The 14,836-nt window shown below is 43.5% G+C and overlaps 1 pseudogene; it reads left to right on the plus strand.

Moving 5' to 3' along the window:
• Positions 1 to 1,343: 1,343 nt before the first annotated feature.
• On the plus strand, positions 1,344 to 14,721 carry LOC121867113 (annotated as a pseudogene).
• Positions 14,722 to 14,836: the final 115 nt, after the last annotated feature.

The following is a 14,836-nucleotide window of genomic DNA, read 5'->3' on the forward strand; positions in this document are numbered from 1 at the left end:
CCATCAGGTGTTACTCACCAGCTGGTAGCTCCTCCTATCTGGTGTTGCTCCACCAGCAGGTATTTTCTCCCAGCGTGGTCCACCAGCTGGTATCCTCCACCATCTGGTAGTTCCTCCACCAGCAAGTAGCTCCTCCACCATCTGGTAGTTCCTCCCACCAGCTGGTAGCTCCTCCACCATCTGGTAGTTCCTCCACCATCTGGTTGTCCTCCACCAGCTGGTAGCTCCTCCACCATCTGGCCTCCACCAGCTGGTAGCTCCTCCAGCATCTGTAGTTCCTCCACCAGCAGGTAGTTCCTCCAACAGGTAGTCACTCACCAGCAGTAGTTTCTCAACAACAGGTAGTCACTCCACCAGCAGGTAGTTACTCCACCAACAGGTAATACTCACAGCAGTAGTTACTCCAGGGTGGTTCCTCCACCAGCGGTGGTTACTCACCAACAGGTAGTTCTCACCAACAGGTAGTTCCTCCGCGGTAGTTACTCCCCAACAGGTAGTTCTCCAGAGGTAGTTCCTCACCAGCAGGTAGTTCCTCCCAACAGGTAGTTCTCCACCAGCAGTGGTTACTCACCAACAGGTAGTTTCTCCACCAACAGTTCCTCCACCAGCAGGTAGTTACTCACCAACAGGTAGTTCCTCCACCAACAGGTAGTCACCACCAGCAGGTAGTTCCTCACCAGCAGGTAGTTCCTCCACCAACAGTGTTACTCCACCAACAGGTGGACCTCCCAGCAGGTAGTTCTCCACCAGCAGGTAGTTCCTCCACCAACAGGTAGCTCCACCAACAGGTAGTTACTCCACCAAGAGTGCTCCAGCAGGTAGTTCCTCCACCAGAGTAGTTCCTCCACCAGCAGGTAGTTCCTCCCGCCAGCCACCAGTGGTAGTTACTCCAGCAGGTAGTTCTCACCAGCAGGTAGTTACTCACAGCGAGGTTCCACCAGCAGGTAGTTACTCCACCAGCAGGTAGTTACTCCCCAGCAGGTAGTTCCTCCACCAGCAGGTAGTTCTCCAGCAGGTAGTTCCTCCACCAGAGGTAGTTCCTCCCAGCAGGTAGTCCTCCACCAGCAGGTGGTTCCTCCACCAGCAGGTAGTTCCTCCACCAGCAGTAGTTACCTCCACCAGCAGGTAGTTACTCCACCAGCAGGTAGTTCCTCCACCAGCAGGTAGTTTTCCTCACAGCAGGTAGTCACCCCACCAGCAGGTAGTTCTCCACCAGCTGGTGGTTCCTCCACCAGCAGGTAGTTCCTCCACCAGCAGGTAGTTACTCCACCAGCAGGTAGTTCCTCCCACCAGCAGGTAGTTCCTCCAGCTGGTAGTTCCTCCACCCAGGTAGTTACTCCACCATGGTAGTTCCTCCCACCAAGGTGGTTCCTCCAGCTGGTGGTTCTCCACCAGCTGATTGCTCTCCACCAGCTGGTAGTTCCTCCACCAGCTAGTTCTCCCACCAGCGTGGTAGTTCCTCCACCAGGTAGTTACTCCACCAGCTGAGTAGTTCTCCCACCAACAGTAGTTCCTCCACCAGCTGGTAGTTCTCCACCAGCTGGTATTTCTCACCAGCAGGTAGTTCTCACCAGCAGGTAGTTACTCCCAGCAGGTAGTTCCTCCACCAGCTGGTAGTTACTCCACCAGCAGTAGTCACTCCACCAGCAGGTAGTTCTCCACCAGCTGGTAGTTCCTCCCAGCTGGTAGTTCTCCACCAGCTGGTAGTTCCTCCACCAGCTGGTAGTTCCTCCACCAGCAGGTAGTCACTCCCACCAGCAGGTAGTCACTCCACCAGCTGGTGGTTCTCCACCAGCAGGTAGTTCTCTCCACCAACAGGTAGTTACTCACCAGCAGGTAGTCACTCCACCAGCTGGTAGTTCCTCCAGTGTTGGTTCTCCACCAGCTGGTAGTTCCTCCACCAGCAGGTAGTCACTCCAGCTGGTAGTTCCTCCACCAGCTGGTAGTTTCCGCGAGTTCCTCCACCAGCTGGTAGTTCCTCCCAGCAGGTAGTTCCTCCACCAGCAGGTAAGTATCTCCTCATTTTCTTCTCATCATCAAGGTATTAGTGTCACCGACTGGGCACTGGGCAGGTGTTCCCTTTAGTCAAGAAAATTTTATTTACATCTGATGACGTGGATAGTTGTTGATAGATGAAAAAGAAAGTATCGTTAAGACTACAAACAAACAAACACTTTGAGTATATTTAAATGTTGAAAACCGTAAAAATACACTGAACGAGGCCGTGAGTTTAGACTGTGACTGTAGACTCAACTTTCTACCCGCATTGTTCCCTGCCTCTTCCCCCACCCCCCTCCACCCCAAACGTCAAATGAGTAAATTATGTTGCCTAGCCTAACCTAATTATAACTTCTCTTACATATCTATGCAGTGTAACCTCTATTTAACGGATTATATGGAGAGATAAGTCCGTTATATGGAAGGTTCACATCATTTTGTTAATATTTTGATCTTGTTACTGTGTTACCTACATGAGTGTGTAATACTAATGGTGCTCCTGTGTGTGTGTCTCAGGGTCGCTGGAGGCTGACGGCCAGAACTACTCCGGTTTCCCACATATCAACAGGAACCTACCTAACTTCTCCTTCAGGTAGGTCCTCCTCATCAGCAACAGAGGTAAGTCCTCACCTTCTTTGTCCATTACTGGAAATGTGTATATATAAAAAGAAGAATAACCTTTCTGAACTTTTGGAAGTATAAAATCTCTCTCTCTCTCTCTCTCTCTCTCTCTCTCTTTCTTTCTCTCCCTTCTTCACTTCTCTTCATCTCCTTCTCTTCTTCCTTTTCTACCTCCCTTCCCTTCCTCCCACCTCCTTCCTCCCCTTGAAGGTCCGGGGAGGTGCGACAGATCACCACAACATCTCCACCCTACTGGACAACTTGCTTAAAGGATACGACCAGAAGCTCCGACCGTCATTTGGAGGTAAATCTACACTCGTCTTCCCTGTTATTTTCATTCCTTTCCGTTTTCTCTTATTCCTCGTCTTTTATTCTTCATCTCGAATCATATTTCTATTCAGGTCATTCACTGGTTTGTTTATCTAACTAAAACCTTTCTATACTGTAGTCTAAATACTATAATACTATTCTTATTTCTGGTGTAAGTTAAGTTTGTTTACCATCTAAATATTGTCTCTGTAACCAGTCGTCTATTTTGTCATTTAAGTCATATATATTTTTGTCTCGTTTCTTATTTGTATCTTAGATAAGGAACGTATTATTTCTCGTCCTAGACTTGACTTCACTATCCACGTTTACAAGAGAGAGAGAGAGAGATGATCGAAGCAACAAGAGTAGGATACGATCTTCATTTGTTACTCATTATACTGAACTATCGTATTTAACACTTGAAGGAATCTCTATGAACTATTAAGTAAATCTGGTGGCTGTGGTGAGTCTCCCCGATGGTGTCTGGAATACAACTGACCGTCCCCGAACTTCCTGCTGCCTCCACTACCTATGCTTCGAACACAGAGCAAAATATACATTAACCAATCATCACACAGAATACAAATATTAGCCAATCACCACAGAGAGAAAACAAGTATCAGCCAATCATCACAGAGAATACAAATATCAGCCACTCATCACACAGAGAAATAAAACGTTACAGCTAATTATCTTTTAGTATACTAAATTATCTCCCATACACGTGTACCAATAGTTAACACATTTCCATACAAGGTTAGGTTAGGTTAGGTCAGGTTTTCCCTCAAGAGACGTAATCATCTGCTGAGGGTTGGCGACCACGGCCCTCTTTAACTATGCTTCCAAAATTTTAGCAACTTTCATCTCACTCAGAACCAAGCGTCACTCATAATATCTGCCTTCCCTCGGCTCACCCACAGTCTATCTCTTAAAGGATCTTAAATTGGTTTTGTTTTTAAGTGAATAACAATGTATTTAACTCTTAGCGATGCTGTATTCATCATCCCTGAAAGACATCCAGGTATTACGACACTTCAGGTGGCTTAAAAACCATAAACTTTTAACGATTGTTTTTCTTTACAAACTTTTCTTCACTTCTCCCTCTATTACTCATTCATTTGTGGTAACCCTTTTCTGTTGTTTCTTTTCTCTTCCCAACCTTTTACATAAAGGATACGGTGGTCAAGAATACCTCCTGGAATAATTGTATTCATGTCCAGGTGAGCCAACGACGGTCGAGATTGATATTGAAGTCCGCAGTATGGGACGGATTTCAGAGATGGACATGGTAAGGTTCTGTATGTGTGTGTGTGTGTGTGTGTGTGTGTGTGTGTGTGTGTGTTAATATGCATAAGTGAGCGTTTCTATCCATGCATGTGTGTGAGTGTGTGTGCATGACGATAAACATAACATTTCCTTAAAGCAACACTCGTGGGCTGTGGACGTCTCGGTACCACTTCCTGTTTACATAAATATAAAAAAAAAAAAATCCCAACGCAACACCCAAAGATGGTAATGATAAACGTTTCTCAAAAAAAATAAATAAATAAATAAAATGAAAGAAACGAAATAGGATAAAAAACGGGATGAGAGATAATGTATTTAACCTCTGTGTATATTATGTCCTAAATAAAAAAATAAAAATAAATAAATAAAAAATCCTAAAATTTATTAATACTCGTATGTATTTTTCTAATATAATCAGAACTTGCAAAACATTAAATGATAGGTAATACTGTATCCCACTGTACGTTTGGAGAGAGACAAAGAGACAGACCTTGATAAACGATAAAAAAAAATGCAAAATATCATGATCGCTTTTTCTTGGCCTCGAAACCCTGCAGGGCGACGGGAGCTTCTGCAGTAAAAGTATCAACACATTTTCTATTGATTTCACGCCTCAGCTAAAATGCCCTTACACCATCCTACTTTTTCTAGTGGTTCTTATTGGAAGGTCACACACACACACACACACACACACAACACACACACACACACACACACACACACACACACACACGACCTCATCTGCAAATTTGGTAAGAAGCTTCTACACCATCCTCGACATCGGCCCACTACCACCTGAGATCCCTAGCCCGAGAATTGCTGTTCGACACCACAACCGCATCCAGCCCATACGTGCACGAACTGATCGCTATAAGAACAGCCCAGTCCCAACCATTGTAAAAATTATCAATAACTTGTAATAAACCAGTGTATTCACTTCTGATAAACACTACTTCTTGCACTGTCACTATGTTGAAATGAACTGTAGTTTGAGCTTTCCCCCATCTAGTTATTATATATCTTATTTGTGTCACTTATGTTACTTGTATATTATTTGTAATTCGAAACCCATTCCCCAAATATGTAACTGTATATTTTCAGCCTTCTGGCTGCCAAGCTCTTTCAATAAACCGTTAATTATTATTATTATTATTATTACACACAGAGCCATCACTCACCACCCTCCCCCCTCCCCAGACATACTCCATGGACTGCTACTTCCGCCAGTCGTGGGTTGATGAGCGCCTCGCCTTCTCCCACCTGGACGAAGCCTTCACCCTTTCCCTCGCCGTTCTGGACAAGCTGTGGAAACCCGACACGTTCATCTACAACGGCAAACAGAGCTACATTCACCTCATCACAACGCCTAACAAGTTCATTCGACTGTACAGGAACGGCAGGATACTTTACTCCTCCAGGTAAGTGAGCGTCTTGGTGGTTGTTTTTACCTGTTAATTACGAATATTTGAGGGGAGGCGGTGGCTGAGTGGTTACAGAATTCGACTGGGGTCTCTGGTTCGAGTCCAGTTCATTCAGAGGTAAAAAAGGAATGTATGGGGGTTGAGTTTAATGCTGGTGATGGTGTTGTGTATCAATAGCTTAATATATGAACACATTTTCCACTGTTTATGTTTCCTCCTCTTCTATTGTTACCAACTGGTGATCTAATATGCTTCACTTCTTCCTCAATACACACCAAAACATTCCTATATCTTCCTAACATAACCTAACCTACAGTAACCTAACCTAACCAATTTCATTATTCTTTTTTTTTACGAAGACTTTCAAACACTCTTTTCCTTACTAAATTCACACTTAATTCAGAATGTTCCTGTATTTTCTCTCCGTCACTCCTGCAGGCTCACCATCAACGCCAACTGTCCCATGAACCTGCATAACTTCCCCATGGACACACAACGCTGCCCTCTCAAACTCGTGTAAGTAAAACTCTACACAGTATTTTGTTTATCTTTACCTTGACTTTGATGAGAGTCCGTTATATCGAGGGTCTACAAAATGAGCCCCCCTCCATCTAACGGATTATAAGGGGAGAGAAGTCCGTTATAGGGAGGTTTTACGAGACATATATTCTTATATTGAGTGGCTTGTGTTTTGTTTTTTACTGATGAATTAAAAAATATCTCCTTCCTCCTTCCTTTCTCCTCCTGTCCTATCACTTATCTTTCTTCTCTGATTCTCTTCCTTCTCCTGATCTCTCTAACTTCCCTCCCTTCTCTCTCCTCTGCACCTTATATTCTCCTTCCTCTCTCTCTCTCTCTCTCTCGCTTCTCCGTCATTCTCTTCTTCCCCATCCCATCTTCCACCCTCTCCCTCTCTTCTCCCTCCCTCCTCCCTTCCCCCTTCTCCCCATCCATCTTCCACCCTCTCCTCCCTCCTCCCCTCCTTCTCCCCTTCTTCCATCCCTCTTCCTCTCTCCCTCCCTCCTTTCTTCCCCTTCTCTTCCCATCCCATCTTCCACCTTCCCTCCCTCACACAGTCGCCTACACCACGCGGGACGTCATATATAGATGGAATGACGAGAGACAAATCGTCATCGCCCCAGATTTGATGTTGTCCCAGTTTGACCTGATAGCCACGCCCTCTGGCTTTGAGAACACCACACGGCGAGCAGGTTAGTGAGTCGCCATACACCTGTTATTGTGGCGATAGTTGTGGTGATTGACTGGAAGTTCACGATGACACGTCTGAGATTTTAGTTGACATTAGTTACTTATTTCTATAACATAAAAGTTTATAGGAAAGATTTTCTATTTATTTTAGTTTTTGTTGTGTTTGTGGGGTTTTAATTTTCTTAGGTTGTCGAGTTGCTAAGATCAATATCTAAGAGTCATTTACAAGACGTTAATGCAGTGACAGTGATATATATACGAGCAAATTACAGCGGTATCAATTCCCAGAAAATGTTTGGCAGATTAATTCAGAGACAAAAATTCCAAAATGAAATGACATAAACAAATAATTGAAGGTCAGTAGCCCACGTACGGCAACCTTTTTGTGTGCATTGCGTCAGGAAGGTTCTCAATCTTGCTGGCGTCCTTCTACACGAGGCGCCGCCGTATGGGCTATATCCTGCTGCAGGTTTATGCCCCGTGTGTCCTCATCACCATGATCTCGTGGGTCTCCTGCTGGATTAATCATAGTCTCACGTGTTATCGCATTTCCTTCGATAAGACTATTGTAAGGGGTCACTTGAGGCACCCAGGAGGAGTAACTGTGTATAGGACCCCATAAGAGAGCTCAAGTCGTAAGATGAAAAGGAGATCTGTGCCTTAAATGATCATATGAACTACTTTTACAATGGTGTGTCTTTATAGTTAATTTAATCGACTGCTTCTTAGTTACTTTAAGTTGAGATACCCGCGTTGCCTTTACCCTAAGTAAGGTAATGTCGCTGTAGTGATTATGAGACGATACAAAGAGTTTGAAGAGCGTTTAGTGACTCATGTCGTGACGACCTACAAGTGGCTCCATCTCTTGTGAACCTCAGTACTTGTCTGAGTCTCTCGCTTGGTGCTATACAATCAATAAACCTTTCCTTTTTTTTTACATGGAGAACTAACACAGGTGTACAGTCAACTACAAAAGTCCGTTTTCTTCCTGAACCACGAACCCCGAGATTCAGACTCGTGAATCCGAAGCATTTATGGACATAATACTGTATCAATCTACTGCTTCGGATTCATGAGTCTGAATCTTGGGGTTCGTGGTTCAGGAGGAGAGACGAACTGACTCTAATAGTTGACTGTGTAAGAGCCACAGGGTACCGAGTACCTGACCTATAAAATGTCAACACCTGCGTCGACCAGCCTGGCAGCGAGTAATCCAGGATGGTTATATATGCTATATTATGTCTTCATTTATATATCAAAACATTCTAAACTCTCATACTGAAGTTTTATAGAATTTCCATGACGGGTTAAGATGACATTTATCCATTTTGCTTTTTTTCCCCGCTACGACCAATTCTGATGACGGTGGTGGTGCTTAATGAAACATTCTACTCGTCACCGCTGCTCGTCTACTGATGCCACCAACCACTACTGCAACCACATGCTGAACGCTTCTCCACTCGCTGAAACAATATTACCCCGTTCTCTTCCCCACTGCTGTTGCTCTTTCTGGTGTTACTCTTTACTGCTGAAACAACCACAACCACTACTCCTGGTATCGCTGTCTCTGTCAATACCAATACCACCACTACAACATTGCCTTCTGGTATCGGCTCTCCTGCTGTTTCCCATCACCAACACTACTGGAAGGCGAGTTCTCGACCCTGCTGGCCAGTTTCTACCTGCAGCGACAACACAGGGCAACTTCCTTATCCAGGTGTATGGACCGTGTATGTTGCTGGTGGTACTCTCCTGGGTGTCCTTCTGGCTCAACAGGGAGGCCACCTCAGACCGCATCTCCCTCGGTAAGGAGAGAGAGAGAGATGTAAATTCCGTCATTCTTCCTCCTCCCCCGCAATACCCTACCTTCCTTCCTCCAAAGAATACATACCCTTCAACTTTTGCTCTGAGAATTCTACATATCTCTTCCCTTGAAAAGTATACAAACATCTATTACCCCTAATAAGTATATTGTATACATAGTCACCACTTCTTTTGATCCGAATATTACATCCACATTTTTTCTTGCTCAGTAGGTCTATATAAGCTTAACCTATAAACAATGAGTTATAAAATACAGATATATATGAAGACCTGAGAATGATACCTCGCTCGCCATGCCAATACTGTACCTGAATTTCTATGACAATATTTCATTAACAATAAACCCTCCCTGCTGCAGGTATTACTACGGTGCTCACCATGACCTTCCTGGGGCTGGAGGCTCGTACAGATCTGCCCAAAGTATCATATTCTACTGCTCTCGACCTCTTCGTCTGGTTGTCTTACGGGTTCATCTTCGCTACGATCATTGAGGTAAGCAACTACTTTTAGGAAACATTTATACTCACGGACATAAGAACAGAGAGTTTAAGGTACAGTCTCACCCAAAATTCGTTAACTCTCCCAGCCAGCTATTGTTGCACTGCCTGCTTCAGATGTATGACCTTGAGTCTGTTACTTCGAACCTTTTGATTCATTCGTATCGGTTTGACGTTCTGATTGGTACTGAGATAGTTTTAAACATCTGAAGCAGGCAGTACAACAATAGCTGTCGGAGAGTTAACGAACTTTTGGGTGAGACTGTACCTTACCACAGATATGGGTTAAATTTAAAACCATAATTTCATGTATATTTGTGTATTAAAATCACAAATAAAGAGCCCTGAACATGCATTTATAATTGTGTTTGTATTTACATAAACGAAAAATATTTCCTCAGCACTGATAGATTCTAGACAACATAATAATATAAAACAAATACCCCGCAAATATCGGATGAATTAGCCATTAGTGTATCTTATTTAAGTTTGCTTTCAATCTTGTCCTCTGTATAGCGTAAATTCATATATCTATTTCATTACCCCAAGTTCGCGTTTGTACACATCTTCACGAAGGTTGGGTCGGGCGAGGTGTATCTGATTGAATCATGCTCAGAGGATGAATCCGAGGATGATGATGATGAAGAAGAGGAGGAGGATGAACTAGACACCGAGGTAAGGCTATAGGAAGTACTCACATGATACACTAACCAGCACAGCCACAGTACACACAAACACAACGGTATAAATTCATCGACAGGGATATAAAGTTTAGAAGTCTATGTTGACCGTCTCCCGCACATCGCTTTTACGCTATTGTCTCAACCACGACAAACTTTTAATATTTTCTTTTTGTCTCTAGCTTGTTTATTTAGCAATCTAGCCCATATATAATTGTCAGTACCCATTAGTAACATAATTATATCATCTGTCACTAACGCCGCAGTAATAATAATAATAATAATAATAAATAATAATAATAATAATAATAATAATAATTAATAATAATAGCTGCCACACCAAAACAGTCGTTACACTCACCATTTGGTAACACAGAGATGATATAACTTTCTCATCGTTCTTAAGTTCTTTGATGGTCTTCCAATCCCAAACAAATAGGACTTCATATCGTCAGTATATTCTTGTGGTTGGAAGTATGTTAACAGAGTAAATCAGTGTACAAGCACTGACCCCACATTGTTTTTGTTTTTTCTCTTGTAAACGTAAAATATTTAACACCGGAGCCTTTTCTCTCTAACTTGCTGCCATACACTGAACAATTACTCGGTATTGTTGTATATTTTAAACCACTTGAACTCGTGGTGGACTGTGTTGTCTGTTACAAAGGCGCGGGAAGCAAACTTAAGGATCAAGGCTCTCTGGTGGCCTACGTGACGTAATATGTGAAATTTTACCCTTGTGAAATATCCCCTTTTTTTCCCACGGAGGAAAGAACACGTGACAGCTAGCAATATTCTTCTTATTTTAAGCTACATACACTTATGAATCAACCAGCGATAAGTAAAATTACCTACCACCACACTTGTACTTTTACTTTTTACTTTTATCCTTCACCACTGATCGGCTCGTTAGCCGCTTGGGCAATCGGTCATCCCTTTTATGCACTGTTGGCAAGTACTGGCATGCACTGCCTCCTGAATGTATCTGAACCTGCTCCAGTGCTGCACAGTCCGGTCTGGAAAGAGCCACACTTACCGCCACAACACTCTCTGGCAGATTGTTCCAAGAGTTCACAACCACTCCGAAAGTTACCTCACAGTTTTCTGGGCTGGCGGCTTCTTCAACCTGAGCGCACCTGAGGGGCGAGCGTCCGCCAGCTCCAGGTAAGGGCACTCGAAGTCGACCTGTGATGCTTGGTTGGGTCTAGTGTGACCTTACCAATCATCACAGATTTCCAAGTCCCCGGTTTCCTCCTGTACTAACACTGGATAGAGTGCCCAAACGGCTATTAAGCTGTTAAGTGTCCAAAAGGATTAAAAAAAAAAAAGAGAGTTGGGTCTCGTGGCGTCTGTTTAGAAGCGCAGGATATGTTCTGCCTCATGCGAATCTGCGTATGGCCGCGCATGCTCAGTATAGCACTGGTAGAAAATTTAGGTGGAAATTTCACATAACGTCACTGAGAAGTTACACACTGGCTGACCTCCCTTATATAGATTAGACTTTGCTCTAACTCAACCTTCCCATCAAACTTTCCATACGAACTGTTAGTAGGAGTAAAATCCCCACATAACGTAACCTAACCTTACCTAGCCTAAAATAATGCATGCACTTCTATCCTGGAAAAGGTTAGGTTAGGTTAGGTTGGTTTAAATTTTGTATAGGATGAAAAAATGAAAAGTAAAAGTAGGAAGTTGCAATTCATTTTTTATATTGACAGGAGATAAGAAATTTTTTTTAATTATAATATTGCCCTAAGTGGTTCCTTCTAACAGTCTATGACACAACCAAGTAATATTATAGATAGTTGAGGTAGAGAGAGAGATCACGCCTGTTTTAACAAGAATTGACAGAGTGCATAAGTCATTGTTTGTCCAAAAATATTCCATTTTCTTTCGAGCTTAAGATTAGCGAAGAAAAAGATACGCATACTATTTTACACCGATGACTAAATTGTTTCCTGAGTTTGAGTAATTTATTACATTTAGCTTTCTTATTAGAAAAGGGAGCCCAGGCCTAATTAGGTGTTTTCAGTCCTTCATAAAGCTTTTCCTATATAGATAGTTCATTATATCAGATTTCACACTAAGCAGGTTAAGCTCACTAAACTGTATTCATGCAATGGTGATTTTATTTAACTTTTTACTTTACTTACTTTTATCCTCTTCACCACTGATCGCCTCGTTAGCCGCTTCAAGGACGTGGTCACATTCTGTTACGCATTAGCAAGTACTGGGCATGCACGGCCAATAAATGTACCTGAACCTGCTCCAGTGTTGGTCAAGTTCAAGATCTGGCAAGAGCTCACACTTCGGTGCTGTCACAACAATTTCTGGTAGATTGTTCCAGGAGTTCACAACTCTACTACCAGAAAAACGTTTGTCCTCACAGTTTTCGACCCGCGGCTTCTTCAATCTTGAGCCAGACCCTGTGGGGCGAGCGTCCGCCAGCTCCGAAGCAAGGACACTGACTGAGTAGTGCCCCCTGAGATGCTTATATACACCCTAGACCAGGTCGCCTCCCTGCCCGTAGTATAAGCCAGGCAAAGTTCAGGCGCTTCCACCAGAGTATGAGGTGCCGAAGTGCAGGCACCAGTCTGGCGGCCTTTGAACATTTTCAACCAACTGACAGTCCCTAGGATATTGGGGACCAGACGGGGGTGACAGCACTCCAGATGGGAAGGCACTTCACCTGAAGAAGATCGTTATGAGGACGGACCGTCTAGATATCTGAACGACCTTCTCATAAGACTCAATAATAACGACGTTTTATTTACCCTCTCGCAATGGCCCGAGAACTTCAGCCCTATTGTCAACATACACACCTAGGTCCTTCTCACATTCAGTCTTCACCACTAGTGCAGTTTCTTCATCCCGCTGGGACATATGATACGCCTCCTTACCGTTGGTACGCCCCAGGTGCATTCTTACACCTCTTGACATTGAATTTCAGCAGCCATTTCTCTTCGGACCATTCTTGGAGCCCACAGAGAGGAGTCTCTGCAAAGCCTTCACAGTCCGCTTGGTTCTTGATTTCCGAAATAACTTAGGCGTCAATGGCAAACATTTGTATGGAGGAGGTACACGTCAGTATGTCATTTATGAAACAAACAAACAAACAACAGCGGCCAAATACACCTGCCCTGTGGTACTTACAAGCTTGTGATGCACAGATGATGATTTTCAAGCATAATCACCACAACACTGCTTGCGGTCATGTAGAAATGTATCCACGCTAGAGACCGTTTATATTTACCGAACAATATACCGGAGCTGGAAACTCGTCACAATCTAGTACAATATGGATGTACGCGAACAGGGCCAGAATTATGGACATTTAGTTTAGATAATTCCATTTAAAACAAATTTCTAACAAACTCTATACTTCAGTGTTGTACCAAATTGCCTTCCCTCAAAATTCGGAAAGTCATTATTTCTAAGACTACAGTATACAAACAGAGCATCGATACAACAGACTATGTATTCATACTCTAGCTGGCGGACGCTCGCCCCACAAGGAGTCACAGCTCAAGATTGAAGAAGCTGCAAGTCCAGAAAACTGTGAGGGCAAACTTTTGAGAGAGAGTTGTGAACTCTTGGAACAACCTACCAGAAAGTGTTGTGACTGCACCGAGTGTTGAGCCTTTTCAAGACCAGACTTGACCAACACTGGAGCAAGTCCAGGTACATTCAGGAGCCGGTGCATGCTCAGTACTTGCCAACAGTGCGTAACAGAGACATAACCGATCGCCCAAGCGGATAACGAGCCGATCATTTGGTGAAGAGGATAAAAGAAAAGAAGTGAATATCTACGTAACTACGATATATTAAAAACATACCACACTGTGATATGTTGTTTACCTCATTGTTAATAAGTATCTAAGTACCGCTAGGAGTTCTACACACGAAGATACCTTTATAAAGAGCAAATGTACAATCAACTACTGTAATCAAGTCTGTTCGTCTCTCTTCCTGGACCACGAACCCCGAGAGATTCAGACTCAGAATGAGAAGCATTTATGGACAGAATAATGTATACAGTCTACTGCTTCGATCACGAGTCTGAATTCCTCGGGGGTTCGTGGTTCAGGAGGAGAAGCAAACTGGCTTTAGTAGTTGAGTGTATATTACCTTATTATTTACAACTATCTAACCCATCTCTTCCCACAGCCTATCATCTCCTGCACAGTCACGTCCCACGCCCCAGGACCCAGCGTGGACACAACCGCAACCAGAACCCATCCAGCACTACACGCCTCCACGCCACCCCGACGTCCGCGTCCCTCAAACACAATACAGCTCCACCCCCACAACTCAACCACGTCTACAAAGCCCTCCAGACCCCTTTACATCTTCTACACCAGACTGGCGAGGCTTTGTGGGCGTAATACGAAGGTATACCACCACGCCTCCACAAAACAGCAGGAGTTTAACAGAAAAAAGACAAAAAACCCTTTACATTAACTAGTTGCACACAACACTTAAATTCAAGAATTATCAACGAACAACTCATTTTTCACAGCGGAGGTAGCCAATTACTTAAGTTGCCCTACCCCTTTGAAAACCACGAACCCTGAGAGATTCAGACTGTGAATTCCGAAGCAGTAGACTAGTGCATTATTCTGTACTCATATAAATACTGGTTTACGAGTCTGAATTCTCAGGGGTTCGTACAGTATTAAATATTCAAGCGAATTATTCACCTTTTGACAAATTTATTTTAAAACCACACAGTCATCTTCCAATGCCTGTGGTTCATCTGGTCTGTTTTTCCCAAAACAGCAATGGTAGATATTATTTTATCACTATGGATCATTGCCCCTCATGATAAACCAGGATACTTCTCTTTCTTTCAGGCTGCAAGTAAAATATACTTAGTATTTCAAGGTGATGTCTGAAGCATTGTGAAGCGATCTAAGGAGATGATGTACTTGACTATTAGACCAAGAAGGGAGGCAGAGAGGTGAAGAGGCAGTGTGAGAGGTGGAGGAGG

Source organism: Homarus americanus, unplaced genomic scaffold, assembly GCF_018991925.1.
Source record: "Homarus americanus isolate GMGI-L3 unplaced genomic scaffold, GMGI_Hamer_2.0 scaffold6317, whole genome shotgun sequence".
Lineage (NCBI taxonomy): Eukaryota > Metazoa > Arthropoda > Malacostraca > Decapoda > Nephropidae > Homarus > Homarus americanus.